This window comes from Pan paniscus, chromosome 15, assembly GCF_029289425.2.
Source record: "Pan paniscus chromosome 15, NHGRI_mPanPan1-v2.0_pri, whole genome shotgun sequence".
In the NCBI taxonomy this organism is placed as follows: Eukaryota; Metazoa; Chordata; class Mammalia; order Primates; family Hominidae; genus Pan; species Pan paniscus.
The window spans coordinates 80689725-80703468 of NC_073264.2; the positions used below are offsets into that span (position 1 = coordinate 80689725).

Genomic DNA, 13744 nt, shown 5'->3' on the forward strand with positions numbered 1-13744 from the left:
TTCAAATGAATGGCTTCAAATTTGACCAGATTATCAAATGCTGCTTCCCTGATAAACAGCTCAGACATGGGTTAGAAGAGGTGGCCCTGGGATGGGAAGCAGTGCAGACCCTCATGTATGAACAGCTCCAATTCTCAAAAAATTCTTGTAGTTAACTGCTGTTTGTCTTCTTCTACATTGCACTCAAGCCTAACTCTGCACTTTTAAAATCAACATATAAATTATAACTTTCTCTCCTATGATAACTTTTCAAATGTTTTTTGACATCTATTCAGTACCGAGCTCCCTTTTGAAAACTGGGCCATCATTTCCCAACCTCCAATTTCTGACTGTATTTCCATAATTTATTTAAAGACTCCTAACAGTGGAGCCACAATCATAACTACAGGTCCCCTTTATATCTCAGGATGACATTCATTTGGTTCTAATCCTTGAACTCATTTGAAGATTCTAATTGCTCTTGTATTCTCTCCTCTTCTATCTGGAACTTATCTCCCTGATAAGCATCTGTGTTGTGATTCTTCTAGAGTGGAGATTCTCTTGTAAGGAAAAAAATTAAAACTACCTTGTTCTACTTTCTCTGTTGCATCACACCTTCTCTCTTAAGTAATAGTCCTAAACCTTCTCTGTTCTTCTCCAGACAGATCATAAATGTTACACCCCAACCTAAAACAAAACAAAACAAAACCTTCCTTCATGAATTATTATTGGCCTTGTATGCAAGACTGAGTTGATCCCAGTCTCAATTTACCTGATACCATCTGTTTCAACAATAACAATAATAACAACAATAATGAATATTTATTTAGAGCTTTCTCTGTTCCAAGCACTGTTCTGACCACTTTATGTATATTTACTCGGTTGACTCTAACAATAATTACTGAGGTGGGCCAGGCACAGTGGCTCATGCCTGTAATCCCAGCACTTTGGGAGGCTGAGGCGGGCAGATCACCTGAGGTCAGGAGTTCAAGACCGGCCTGGCCAACATGGCGAAACCCTGTCTCTACCAAAAATACAAAAATTAGCCGGGTATGGTGGTACACGCCTGTAATCCCAGCTGTCCAGAAGGCTGAGGCAGGGGAATCTCTTGAACCCAGGAGGCGGAGGTTGCAGTGAGCTGAGATTGCATCACTGCACTCCAGCCTAGGCAACAGAGTGAGAATCTGTCTCAAAAAATTAAATAAATAAGTAAATAAAAATAAATAATTACTGAGGTGGCTATTACTAATTTCTCTATTTTGGTGATTTGGAAACTGAACTTAGAAGTTAAAGGGCTTGAGCAAATACGTTGGACTAAAAGGTGGAGGAGCTGAGGTTTGAAGTTTCAATGCAGGCATCTGGCTTCAGGGTTCATGGTCTTTTACCATGACGCCATGCTGCTATGTCTACTTATAGGAGTATGCACGCTTTTATGTTCTTTCCTGTTTTTGTGAGCCTTATTCTAGCTTTTATATATTTTTAAACTCTGAGCTCCTTAGAGACTTTCCAATGGCCAGTCAAATTTATTTAGGTCCTCTGAATAGTCTCTGAATGGAAGAAAGTGTTTTTCATCCCTAAAACCCACATGTATACTTCAGATGCACAAGGTTCAAGGTCAGGGCCTGAAGGAGAAAGTATCACAGCACAAGTAACAATGTTAAACTTCAAAGGAAGATAAAACCTCAAAATAAGATATTAAGGTCAAATACTAGAATCTGCAGGGACACTGTCCTGGTTAAGAGGCAATAGAAAGGAAGTAGCATAAGGTGATTCAGCAGGGGAGAGATGTGAGACCAATAGCGTTAGATCAGTGGGGCTGTAAGAGAGACTCTCCAAATTCATTTATGGAGGAGAATGCCAGAAGAGTGGGGAGAGAGTGAGCTAGAGATTCCCAAGTCCCCCGGCAACGCGAAATACCAGGGGTACTAGCACCCAGGTCTTTGCTTCTAATGCCATTCTCTAATAAAAGGGACAAGGCATCCTTGGAAAAATGGCTAATTCTAGCACAGAGCAGGCAATAGACAAGATGAACCCGGAGAATCTGGTAGTGACAGAAAGGAAGAAAGTGCAGAAAGAAAAAGGAAGGAAGACAAGGGAAGGGAAGGGGTGGTATGAAAGGAAGGAAGAAAGGGAAGGAAGGAAGGAAGTCCAATGAATGGGATTGGGGTCTATTTCTATCTGTGTTCTTAACAATCTTCTTCATCAGGGATTAGATTCTTGTTTTTTTCTTTGTTGCCTTTTTTTTTTTTTTTGAGATGGAGTCTCACTCTGTCACCAGGCTGGAGTGCAGTGGTGCAATCTTGGCTCACTGCAACCTCTGACTCCATGGTTCAAGCGATTCTCCTGCCTCAGCCTCCCGAAAGCTGAGATCACAGGTACACGCCACCACGCCCAGCTAATTTTTGTATTTTTAGTAGAGACGGGGTTTCACCATGTTGGCCAGAATGGTCTCCATCTCCTGGCCTCGTGATCTGCCTACCTAGGCTTCCCAAAGTGCTGGGATTACAGTCAGGAGCCACCGTGCCCAGCCTGTTGCCTTGTTTCTGATGGGAGTCCAAGAATCTCCAAGCTATCTATATGACAAAGACAGAACTACTCTTTCTATCCTGTACTGTAATCCTACCTGACAAATATATCCTTCATGCTCCTTGTCATTTTGAGCAAATAACCTGAGCTTACCTCACTTTCATTTGAACTTCCTCCCTCTTTATTGCCAAGGTACTACGTTCCTTTATCTCTGTGCCTGAACAAGCCCCCCTTGCTATAATCTTCATGCTGACCCCTCATTCTCTAGAGTATATGCTGTTTGCTGCAGCAGACTACATGGCCAGTGCCCTTGCTTGGAGCAGATCTAGACATCATATCACCACGGTCTTCATTCTGAAGTAACCTTAGAAGTCACTTTCAGTTCATAAGATTAAAGCACAGGTTACAACTCATATGACTACATGGGCCATATAAAATAAATAAGTCAATGTGCCTAAGATCAGGAAAGTGATAGCTCAGGCAAGACTGACACTAATTCTTGGCCTCTCTATCTAAGAGACAGAAGAGAGTGCTAGAGACTATGGCACCCAGGAGAACCCAGACTGAAGAGGGCAGCCACTGCTCAGCTGCTGCCAGTCATCACAGCACAGGAGCAATGGACCAGTATTATGAATTTATCTTCTTTTGAAAGACAATCCAGAAGTCGAGACTTTTATAAAAAGTCTGAATTCATTACCTGTATTAAATTTTCTTTGATTTAAAACACTGATCAGGCTAAATACAACATACCTGTATTAAATTTTCTTTGATTTAAAACACTGATCAGGCTAAATACAACATACCTGTAAGATATTACACACCTACTGCAAGAACCCTGCCTCTGCATATAAAGGAGAAAGATAAGCACAGTTGATTCTCTTCACAAGCCCTGTGTCATGCAAACAGGATTAATAGCCCAGTTCTAGGCTAACAATTTCATAGCAACCATGTGGTTACTATGTGTTGTATATATGAAATTATGCCATAATGAGCTGTCTCCTAACAAGATTGTGCAGGCTATAAAGCTGTTTTATAGCTCCAAGAGAGTTGCTCCTGAGTTCATTGACAGTGGTTATTGTTTCTTTCCGTCTCAGTTACTTTTGAATTAAAAAATGCTCACCCTACTCTTTGTTCTCGGCTACAAGTTTTACCATAGTGCACAGTGTTTCTTCATCTTACTTTCTTTAAAGAACCTTTCCCATCTCTTCAGTTATTTCTACCTGTTCCAACCTCCCTCCTGATAGCACCCCAGTAGTGGGATGGAATGTGCTGGAGGGGTTTGGCCAGTTCTTGGGGGAGTTTCACAGTCACCTGTCTACAGTTTCGGTGAGATGGGAATTTAACAAGCTGAAATTAGCAAAAGACAAAACTGACATTGTTTAAACACATACTTAACAAAAGATCTAACCAGTTCCTCCTAGAACTAGAAGATACTTGAAAATTAGAGAGGAGCTTTTTTTTTTCCTATCACTTTCTTTAAAACACACTTTTCCATAGATAATCTTATCTTTTTGGCATCAACAATTATTTATAATTCTTGAACAATTTCCAGATCTAACTTGTAACCATATTTCCAACTACCTGCCAAGTGTCTGTGCTGGAATTACCTAATGGCATTTGATCGTGGCTCAAATGTGCTCACTCAACTTTATTCCGTGGGCTGCTCACCTCCCCTGTGTGGAGCCTGGGAGCCTCTTAAGGCAAATCTTGACTCATCTCTCACCTCTCAACTGATCAACCAGTAGCCACACCTGACTTAAATGCCATCTGGAATCCAGTTCTCTTTCAGCTCTTCCATTTCTTACAGGAACTTTTACAGTAACTTCTGAACTGTTACTCTTGCCTCTGAACTGCCTCCTTTCCAATTTATTATTCACAAGTTCCCTGGAGTTATTTTCTTTAAAACAAAATGACAGCTTTGTTTCCTTAAAAGACTGTCAGGTTACTCCATCGGCCAGAGGGAAAGGGAGAAAGCAAGTACGTGCCCACACAATCTCTTTACTGTGGTATTTGGTAGCTAATACATCTTTCAAGCCTCATCTACCTCATCGCCTCCTGCACCCCAAGCTGGAATTACACGTGTCTTATTGCCCTGTCCCTGCATATCTTCTGGCCTTATAGACCTCTGTGCCTTTATCTATGTCCTTCCTTCTACCTCAACAGGTTTCTGTCCTACCGTGGATTGTCTAATGCCTTCTGCACATGTTCTTTATCCTAGGAAGCAAAATATTTATTCCTTTTCCTGCATTCTTTAATACCTAGTTTATGCATGTCTCATTGCACTTATTCTAATCGGAGCTTGTTCTTGTCATTTTTTTTCATATTTTTTTCCTTTTGTGGGGGAGTTTAGGACCCAAGTCTTTGTCCTCTTTTGGTTTAACTAGTACCTTGCACAGAAAAGGTAGTCAATAAATGTTTGAAAAAAAAATCCCAGTTTGATAATTAGTTGAAAATTTCTTCAGTTAATGAAAACTTGGTACAACCAAAGGAAAATGAATTATCAGAGTTTACTATGCTCCATGAGATATCTCTTTTCATACAAGTATGCTGCAGAGGAATGGAAGAGTGGGAATATAAATACATATGAAAAATTCTTAGAACAATCTTCTTCTTATTATTATTTGAGACAGAGTCCAGCTCTGTCACCCAGGCTGGAGTGCAGTGGCATGCTCTTGGCTCACTGCAAACTCCGCCTCCCAGGTTCAAGAGATTCTCCTGCCTCAGCCTCCCGAGTAGCTGGAATTATAGGTCGCCACCACCACGCCCAGATACATTTTTTTTTTTTGTATTTTTAGTAGAGACGGGGTTTCACTGTGTTGGCCAGGCTGGTCTCGAACTCCTGACTTCATGATCTGCCCACCTCGGCCTCCCGAGGTGCTGGGATTACAAGTGTGAGCCACCGCGCCCTGCCAGAACAATCCTATTTTCTAATTGGGGTTTTTCTTTGTTTTTTGTTTCTTTGTTTGTTTGTTTGAGACAGAGTTTCACTCTGTCACCCAGGCTGGAGTGCAGTGGTGTGATCTCAGCTCACTACAACCTCTGCCTCCTGGGTTCAAGCAATTCTCATGCCTTAGCCTCCCGAGTAGCTGGGACTACAGGCGCCTGCCACCACGCCCAGCTAAGTTTTGTATTTTTAGTAGGGACGAGGTTTCACCATGTTGGCCAGGCTGGTCTTGAACTCCTGACCTCAGGTGATCCACCCACCTTGGCCTCCAAAAGCGGTAGGATTACAGGCATGAGCCACTGCTCCCGGACTTTTTTTTTTTTTTTTTAATCCTTCTACTTTACTCATACTCTCCAAAGTTAATTCACATAAAACCTACCCAATAAAATGGAAGTGAGGTTTAAAATCAGACCATAATTTAACCAGCTGACCAAATGCCATTTTGCATAAGAAAATAAAAAGCTACCATTGTTGTTATATCTCAGAGCAGAAGCTCTTTCTTCATTTTATTCTTTAAAAACATCATTCAGGGTTGGGTGTGGTGGCTCATGCATATAATCTCAGCACTTTGGGAGGCTGAGGCGGGCAGATCACTTGAGGTCAGGAGTTTGAGACCAGCCTGGCCAACATGGTGAAAATCTGTCTCCCCTAAAAATATAAAAATTAGCTGGGCATGGTGGTGGGCACATGTAATCCCAGCTACTCAAGAGGCTGAGGCAGGAGAATCGCTTGAACCCAGGAGGTGGAGGCTGCAGTGAGCCGAGATCAAGCCACTACACTCTAGCCTGGGCGACAGAGTGAGACTCCATCTCAAAAAAATTTTTAAAATAATAAGTAAAAAATAAAAACACCATTCAATTTATAGTTAGTATGAGGCTACACCATCAATCTTTCCTCGTGTTCATGATCATGGCTCAGCATTTTTCTGAAGTGTCATTAATAACCCATGTTAGCAGGAATGACCTACACATATGCATGTCAGGAGGGCTTCAGGCCACTGCTGTCTTTGTGTCACCTTGACGTCAGCCTTGATAATTGTCCAGGGCCTCTGACTTCACAGCAGTACCTGGGCCTATGTCAGGTTGAGTTCTATGATCATACACTATTTTCATCAGAAATTTTAATAAAATTATTTTTTTCTCAGATGACTTCCCGCATATACTAAGTGATCTGGGAGAAGGAGTCTTAGGGTCCGGATGGGATTCTGCCTTGGGCATATTTTGCTCTACTGGGCCCTGGAGTCCTTGCAGATGCTGTCAAGATACTGCACTTTTTTTTCTTTTTTGAGACAGAGTCTTGCTCTGTCACCCAGGCTTGAATGCAGTGGCATGATGTCGGCTCACTGCAACCTCCGCCTCCCAGGTTCAAGCAATTCTCCTGCCTCAGCCTCCTGAGTAGCTGGGACTATAGGTGTGCGCCACCACGCCCAGCTAATTTTTTTGTATTTTTAGTAGAGACAGGGTTTCACCATGTTGGCCCGGCTGCTCTTGAACTCCTGACCTCAGGTGATCTGCCTACCTCGGCCTCCCAAAGTGCTGGGATTATAGGCATGAACCACTGCGCCTGGCCGTTACTGCAGTTTTGATGGCCATCACTGGTACAACACCCTGCGTATGCCAAGACTGTCATGCCTTGTCAGCTATAATAAAAAGCAGGAGACAAATGGCCTTTTGTTACCTGAAATGATGGATCAGTATGTATGTGCAAGGATGCACGCTGTCCAGTTCTTGTGGGTTAATCATGCCAGGCTGATGGAGGGGCTCCACGAGTTCCAAAGTAGGAGCTTGAACTCCAGGCTGTGGCTTTGAAGCAGTTGTTTTCTCTGGAATTAGCTAATGAGGCTCTCTTTGTTTGAGGATTGGAAAGCCTCCAAAAACCCACTCAGGAGGGAAATTAACAAATGTCTGTTTTGTTACCTCCGGATAAATCTTCATGATGAAATGTGCGGCCGGTCCACCTCTTCAATCTTCTCTCTTCTTCCCCAGTGGAAGCTCAATTACCATGAAGGCCAAAATAAATAAATAAACAAACAACAAACCAATCAAATAAATAAATAAAGCAGATAAACCGTGGTTCTTTGCTTAAAAACAGTTGCAGCAAAGAAAAGCTTTAGAGTAATTTCTAGTTAGAAGTGGCTGTGAGATTCACTGTCTTCTGGTGATATTTGAAATATACTATATTCATGCAAATGTTTCTGATTAATTAAACACATTATCTGTATCTATAATTATCAGTAGCTGCTGGCATTATCTGAGCATGCAAAAGTGGGAACAGCAGCAGTAACCTGACTCATTTCAACCAGGATGGACCATCTCAGAGGGTCACAGTTACTAATCTCTGCATGAACTAGATTTTATAAGGTATCATGATTCTTTCATAGCTTGTAACTTTTCATTGATCATCAATTTTACTGATTTTTGTTAATACTGGAAATTTTAATAAATGGGTTGTGCACAGGTACTTATTGAGCATCTATTACGTGCCATAGAATATTCTGATTATTAAGGATGTCAAGGTATATAATCCAGAGTCACAGTTTTCAAGGAACTCAGTTGATAATTACAAGCTAATACATGGGTACCACTGTTCTAGGCACAGCGTGGCAGAAAAGAATAGCGTGGACACACATTCAGGGGATTTAACTAGGAGAAAACAGTAAGGAAGGGGATCTTAGCAGAGGCAGTATGTTAACAGATGTATATGACAACTTACACTGCTATAAGTCATCCTGTTTGGCTGGCAAGTTTTGCTTTAGAAACTGGGTAAATATTGTTCATGAAACTTCTGTGTAAGTTACACATGAATGTTTTCCTATGTGTATGTGTGCATGCTTATTTGCATTTCTGTGCACTTGTGGGTATGTGTATTTGTCCTGTGTCACAATAAAATGTATCTATTTCTGGACTTTGCAGTCAAAAACATTGGAAAACTGTCTATGTAGGTAATGGACACAATAGAATTTAGAAAGCAACTTTTACAAACATTGCAGATTTGTAATTTTATTTTCTAATGTCATTGATATATAAAGTTGAGTATACCAGACACTTGTAAAGAAATGATCTTTTCCAATGAAAACACAGGTGTTAAACAGAACCTTTCTTTTGGCCTACAAATCACTCTTCTAACACTTGGAAAAAATTAAAGAAATATTCAGCAATGTGTAGAATTTCAATCCCAGAGAGACAGGAAGAGACTGTATAGCTGCAGATGCAATATGCTTGTTATTTTGGCAAAAGCGTAACGTAAGAAGCCACCAACTCTCACAGAGGAAGCAGAGAAATTCAGTATTTGCTTGTAACTTAGATATTTCTTTCTGTTTTCCCCCTAAGAAGAACACATCTTTTCTGGTGGGAAAAGGGAATTTAGATAATTAAAGCAGAAGGAATAAACATTTTCAGGACCAAAGAGAAAATAGCCGTTTGAGCCATAATCTACAATTTTTTTTTTTTTTTGAGACAGGATTTCACTGTGTTGCCCAGGCTGGAGTGCAGTGGTGCAGTCTTGGCTCACTGCAACCTCCCTTCTCCCCTCTTGGGCTCAAGCCATCCTCCCACCTTAGCCTCCTGAGTAGCTGGAACTACAGGCATGTGCCACCATGCCCAGCTAATTTTTTTTCAAGACGGGGTCTCACTATGTTGCCCAGGCTGGTCTAGATCTCCTAGACTGAAGTGATCCACCGGCCTCAGTCTCCCAAAAGTGCTGGGATTACAGATGTGAGCCACCACCATGCCTGGCCATCAAATGTTTTTCATAGTGGACTAGGGCTTTATGATCCCATAAAAATTATTTCCCTCATGGAACCACTCCAATTATATATTATAAAGCTGTCAACATCTGATTTTATTGATAAATATCCCTGGGGTTTTTGAGCTTTTTCTTTTCAACATAGTGCCTGTGTTTTATCTTGACATTTGCTTTAAAATTACTGCTAGATGTAATGAGGATTCTGGAAAGAGCATGGTTCAAGATTTTGTACAATTGATATAATGATTCTGAAGCAAATAATGGGAAAGGGGAGAGTTTGAGAATTTGGTGGCCTTAGGGTAAGCTTATGATTTGTTTTATCTTTCCTCATATCTACCTAATGCTGTGAAATTTTGGGATTAGATTTGGATTGGGGACAAATGAGGAGTGGAATTAGTGGAGGGAGAAAGGGTTAGGAAAGTTACAGAACTTGGCAAGGTTCTTGGAGATGGTGGATTGATTTCTCTGGTGTTGTGAAATGTCATCTTCTTTCTTCAGTTAAACTGAAGTACAGGCAAGCTTCTCCTGCTGCCCCTCAGTTTCACTGTGTCACCATTTTTAGTAGGGATAAGCAGAGACTTGTTGTTGGTAAGGACAGGAAGGAAGGTGATGCTGATGAATTTTTGCTGGTGCTAGGTTAGCTGCCAGCCGGCCTGGCAATGGCTGTGGTCCAGCCAGCCTGGGGCGCTTCTAGTATTCTCTGTCATGGGGCAATATGTTAACGAATTAAAATGCCAAATAGAAATGAGACACAATTCCAAAGACATGTAAACTGAAAAACACCTGTTCCCATTTGTTGATTTTTTTTTTCCTGCATATACTTAGAAAACCCCAAACCTTTATGTGAGAGTCTCAGGAGTGCAGTGAAAAAAAAGTGTTTATTGATGAGCCATTTCCAATTTAGGCCTTAAACTTCAAGACCCAATTCTAAGACCCATATGCTTCAAAACGTTCTATATAATTCAGCTCAAAAGGATCTTCCTCTCCTCTAGATCTATAATGTTTATTGACTACATCCCTCAAAGAGCAGTAATGCATCATGGTGAAATAAAAATTGAACTGCAAATCCGAAGACTTGAATTCTAGTTCCTGATCGTTTTTCATAGTGTATTTAATCACACAGTTTAACCCCTAGGTCTCCTTCACTGTGACTCATTATGGTGAGTTCGCGTGAGAAAGTGTCCACCATAGGACATTAAATTCAAAAGAGTGACCGGTAATGATCGCTGTCCCAAGGATGTCCTAATGGGAAAACCATTATCAGTCTACACTCTAAACCAGAAGTGACTTATTCCACCAAAAGAGGTTAAGGGCTCCTTACCACAGTCACAAAACCAGAATATATATTCTTTCAGAGAAAACCCAGATGCAGGGCATGAGATTAGAGCTGTAGAATGGCATATCAAAAACTTCTGGAGCCTGTTGAATAGAAGTTTGGAGAATAAACAAATTGATAGATTGATATTTGAATCCCCGGCAGAGTAAGAGGAATAATAAGATTTTGAATCAAGAAGAGGAATTCTGCCACATGCAACTAGGAAGAAAAAAGCAAATTAACTGTGACAACACTCATTAGGGATTATCATTATATCTTTAATGAGGAGGTAATAAAGACTGATTATTTACTAGGCATCCCTTATTGATCCCTATTTATCACTACATAGAGTAAAATGTACAATTTTTCCTTTCACTTGTGGATTTCATTAATTTATACAGTCATCACATATTGATTATACATATACTGTATACCAGACACTTTATTAGCTTTAAGAATACCAAAACGAATATGCCAGATATAGTATCTAACTTCATGGAGTTTGTAGAGAGATTTTTTGAACTGAATTTCTCAGCAAACTAACACAAGAACAGAAAACCAATCACCATGTGGTCTCACTCATAAGTGGGAGTTGAACAATGAGAAAACATGGACACAGGGAGGGGAACATCACACACTGGGGCCTGTCTGGGGGTAGGAGGTTGGGGGAGGGATAGCATTAGGAGAAATTCCTAATGTAGATTATGGGTTGATGGGTGCAGCAAACCACCATGGTACTTGTATACCTAGGTAACAAACCTGCACGTTCTGTACATGTATCCCAGAACTTAAAGTATAATAATGAGAAAAAAGATGCACGAATAGTGTCACATATAGTATAATAATGATATGGATATGGCCTAACTCATAGAGTCAACATTCTGATACTAAGAGAAAGGAAAAATCAAAACAAAATAAAGAAAAAACAAAGCAGACAGTAGCCTTTAACCGTTTCCTTTTAAAGAAACATTGTTATCTGGGTTCATTACTTGTTAGAAAGTAATGTGAAGCACTTAATAAACTTCAGGTGGTGGTATTAGGTAATTAACATGTGAAATTCCTCATATGGTTATTTAAATTTCATGGTAGTATTTAACAGTTTTCATGTTTATGGCCTTTTCCTGCAACTAAGTTGTAAAATCCTTAAGGGAAAGGATGAGGAAAGGAAGACAGGAGAGAAACTAGCATTTGTTGACTGGCTACTACGTGCCAGCCACAGCACTAGCTACTAAACCTATGTCACTTTATTTAAATATGAAGGTCAGAAAGCATTTCTCATGTTCCTGGTATCTCCTGCACTGCCTAGTATAATATTTCATACTTACAGGTGCTTCATCAATATTTGTGTTGGTTGACTTAGCAATTTAAACTGCTTCTAAATAGAGTTACGTGAGTTTTTCCCAAAAGACTCATGCCCTTTTTTAGGAGGCAAACTAGCCCTTTCCATGTCACCTTCCTTAAGAAGCAGGGCAAAGAGGTGACAGTTTTTATAGTGAAATCAGTTGTTTAACTGTTCACCCATTTATCAAAGCCTCTGTAGAGTTAAAGACAAGTACAGTGCCCATGTACCCTTTATGATGCAAGTTCTGGACAGATAGCTGCCAATGCCTGAAAATAGTGTAAATTCACTGGGTGAAGAGAGCAACTTGCCAGGGGGATGTGATGTAGCCCCTTCTAGAGTATGGGGTTTTCTACTTGGGCATAGTCAGCTGTTAGTTTGTTGGGTTGCTGCTGCTGGGGAAAGACCAGGCCACTTCATGATGGAATGCGTCAACTTTTGGAAAGTCAAATTCAGGATGCAGTTTCAACTAGTAGTAACTATATTTTTCTATCTTTTAAAAAGTGAAGGAGCAACAGACCAGTCTAGACACATGGACGGGCTTTAGGGCTCAGTTGCTAAAGAGATAGAAGTAAAATATTATAGAAAATGCTTATAGTACATGTTAAATGAGAAAGGTAAGGTAAAAATGGTTTATGACCTATAACTGTGTGAAAACTAACCAAAGAGACACGTATCATTTAAAAAGATTTAATGTTGTGCCTGTAATCCCAGCACTTTGGGAGGCCAAGGCGGGCGGATCACAAGGTCAGGAGATCAAGACCATCCTGGCTAACACGGTGAAACCCCGTCTCCATTAAAATACAAAAAATTAGCCGGGCATGGTTGGGGGGTGCCTGTAGTCCCAGCTACTTGGGAGACTGAGGCAGGAGAATGGCATGAACCTGGGAGGCGGAGCTTGCAGTGAGCTGAGATCATGCCACTGCACTCCAGCCTGGGCGACAGAGCGAGACTCCGTGTCAAAAAAGAAAGATTTAATGTTGGTCAAATTATACACAACGATTCAACAGTACTGGAAGTTGAGGAGGACGAGCAAGCCAGATAGCACCAATGATCATGAAGAAATTCCTTATCTTTCAGAAAGCATTATTGTTCAGTGGTTTCAAGTTTTGGATGTGCACTCACATTGCCCGTGTGGAATCCTGGCTCCACAAGTAGTTGTGTGAGATTGGGAAAGTTGCACTTGTTTAATCTGTAAAATGGAAAATATCTGAGGATTAAATTAAAATATAGCTGGATCATGCATAGCATAATACATGGAATATACTAAGTCATGAATAAATAGTACTGTTGTCATTTCTTTGACATTAATTATTAAGGCAATTAGGAAATTTTACATCTAGTTAACATATAGCAAATCAAACTAAGCTGTGAAAAATATATAATATGCTATGGTAATAAGACACTGAACTGTGATGCTATTATTGGGGTCTGTCTAAATCCACAGAAGCGTCAGAAATTCACATAAATCAATGCTAATGTCAATGCCTAGTAAATTATAGTCTCAGAAACATAAAGATTCTAGACGTTTTCCCCTTCTTTGCACACTTTGTTTATATTTCACCCTATTACTATTATCACCTACATTTATGGTTTTTCAGTCATTTGTGAGTGCTTGGAGGAAATTCATTGGTTCAGCAGTTGAACCAGGGTACTGAATAGTACATGAGGACTCTCAGACTCTGAAGAGCTGGTCAGGTGTCTCTGGCTAACACACTTCCAGTGGATAAAGAGCTGCTCCAGGGACATCTCCTTCCTCTGCAGTACAGTGATCTTTTTGCTGGTGACTAGAAAGTCCAGGGGAAAGGACAGCCAGCCAAAGGGTGGCAAACTGATGGAAAGTGGGGGCAAGCTTTCTGTAACCATGTAAAAGAAACTGCCAATTCCCATGAAAATC

General features: G+C 40.6%; 1 protein-coding gene and 2 long non-coding RNA genes across 40 annotated transcripts in view; 1 reads left to right on the forward strand and 2 right to left on the reverse strand.

The window, feature by feature from the left end:
- The window catches only part of LOC129393840 (uncharacterized), a 39039-nt gene extending 26435 nt beyond the window's left edge, over positions 1-12604 (reverse strand). The window contains exon 1 of one of the 2 annotated variants that reach the window (XR_008620936.2): positions 7366-12604. This is a non-coding gene — a long non-coding RNA (uncharacterized LOC129393840). Of the gene's footprint in view, positions 1-7126 lie in introns of both variants that reach the window. The other variant, XR_008620935.2, reaches the window with a different exon arrangement.
- Positions 1-13744, forward strand: part of NRXN3 (neurexin 3) — a 1742415-nt gene that overhangs the window by 1476519 nt on the left and 252152 nt on the right. The window lies entirely within an intron of this gene.
- The window catches only part of LOC117975698 (uncharacterized), a 582695-nt gene continuing 581800 nt past the window's right edge, over positions 12850-13744 (reverse strand). The window contains exon 7 of the long non-coding RNA XR_008620934.2: positions 12850-13039. This is a non-coding gene — a long non-coding RNA (uncharacterized LOC117975698). The remainder of the gene's footprint in view (positions 13040-13744) is intronic.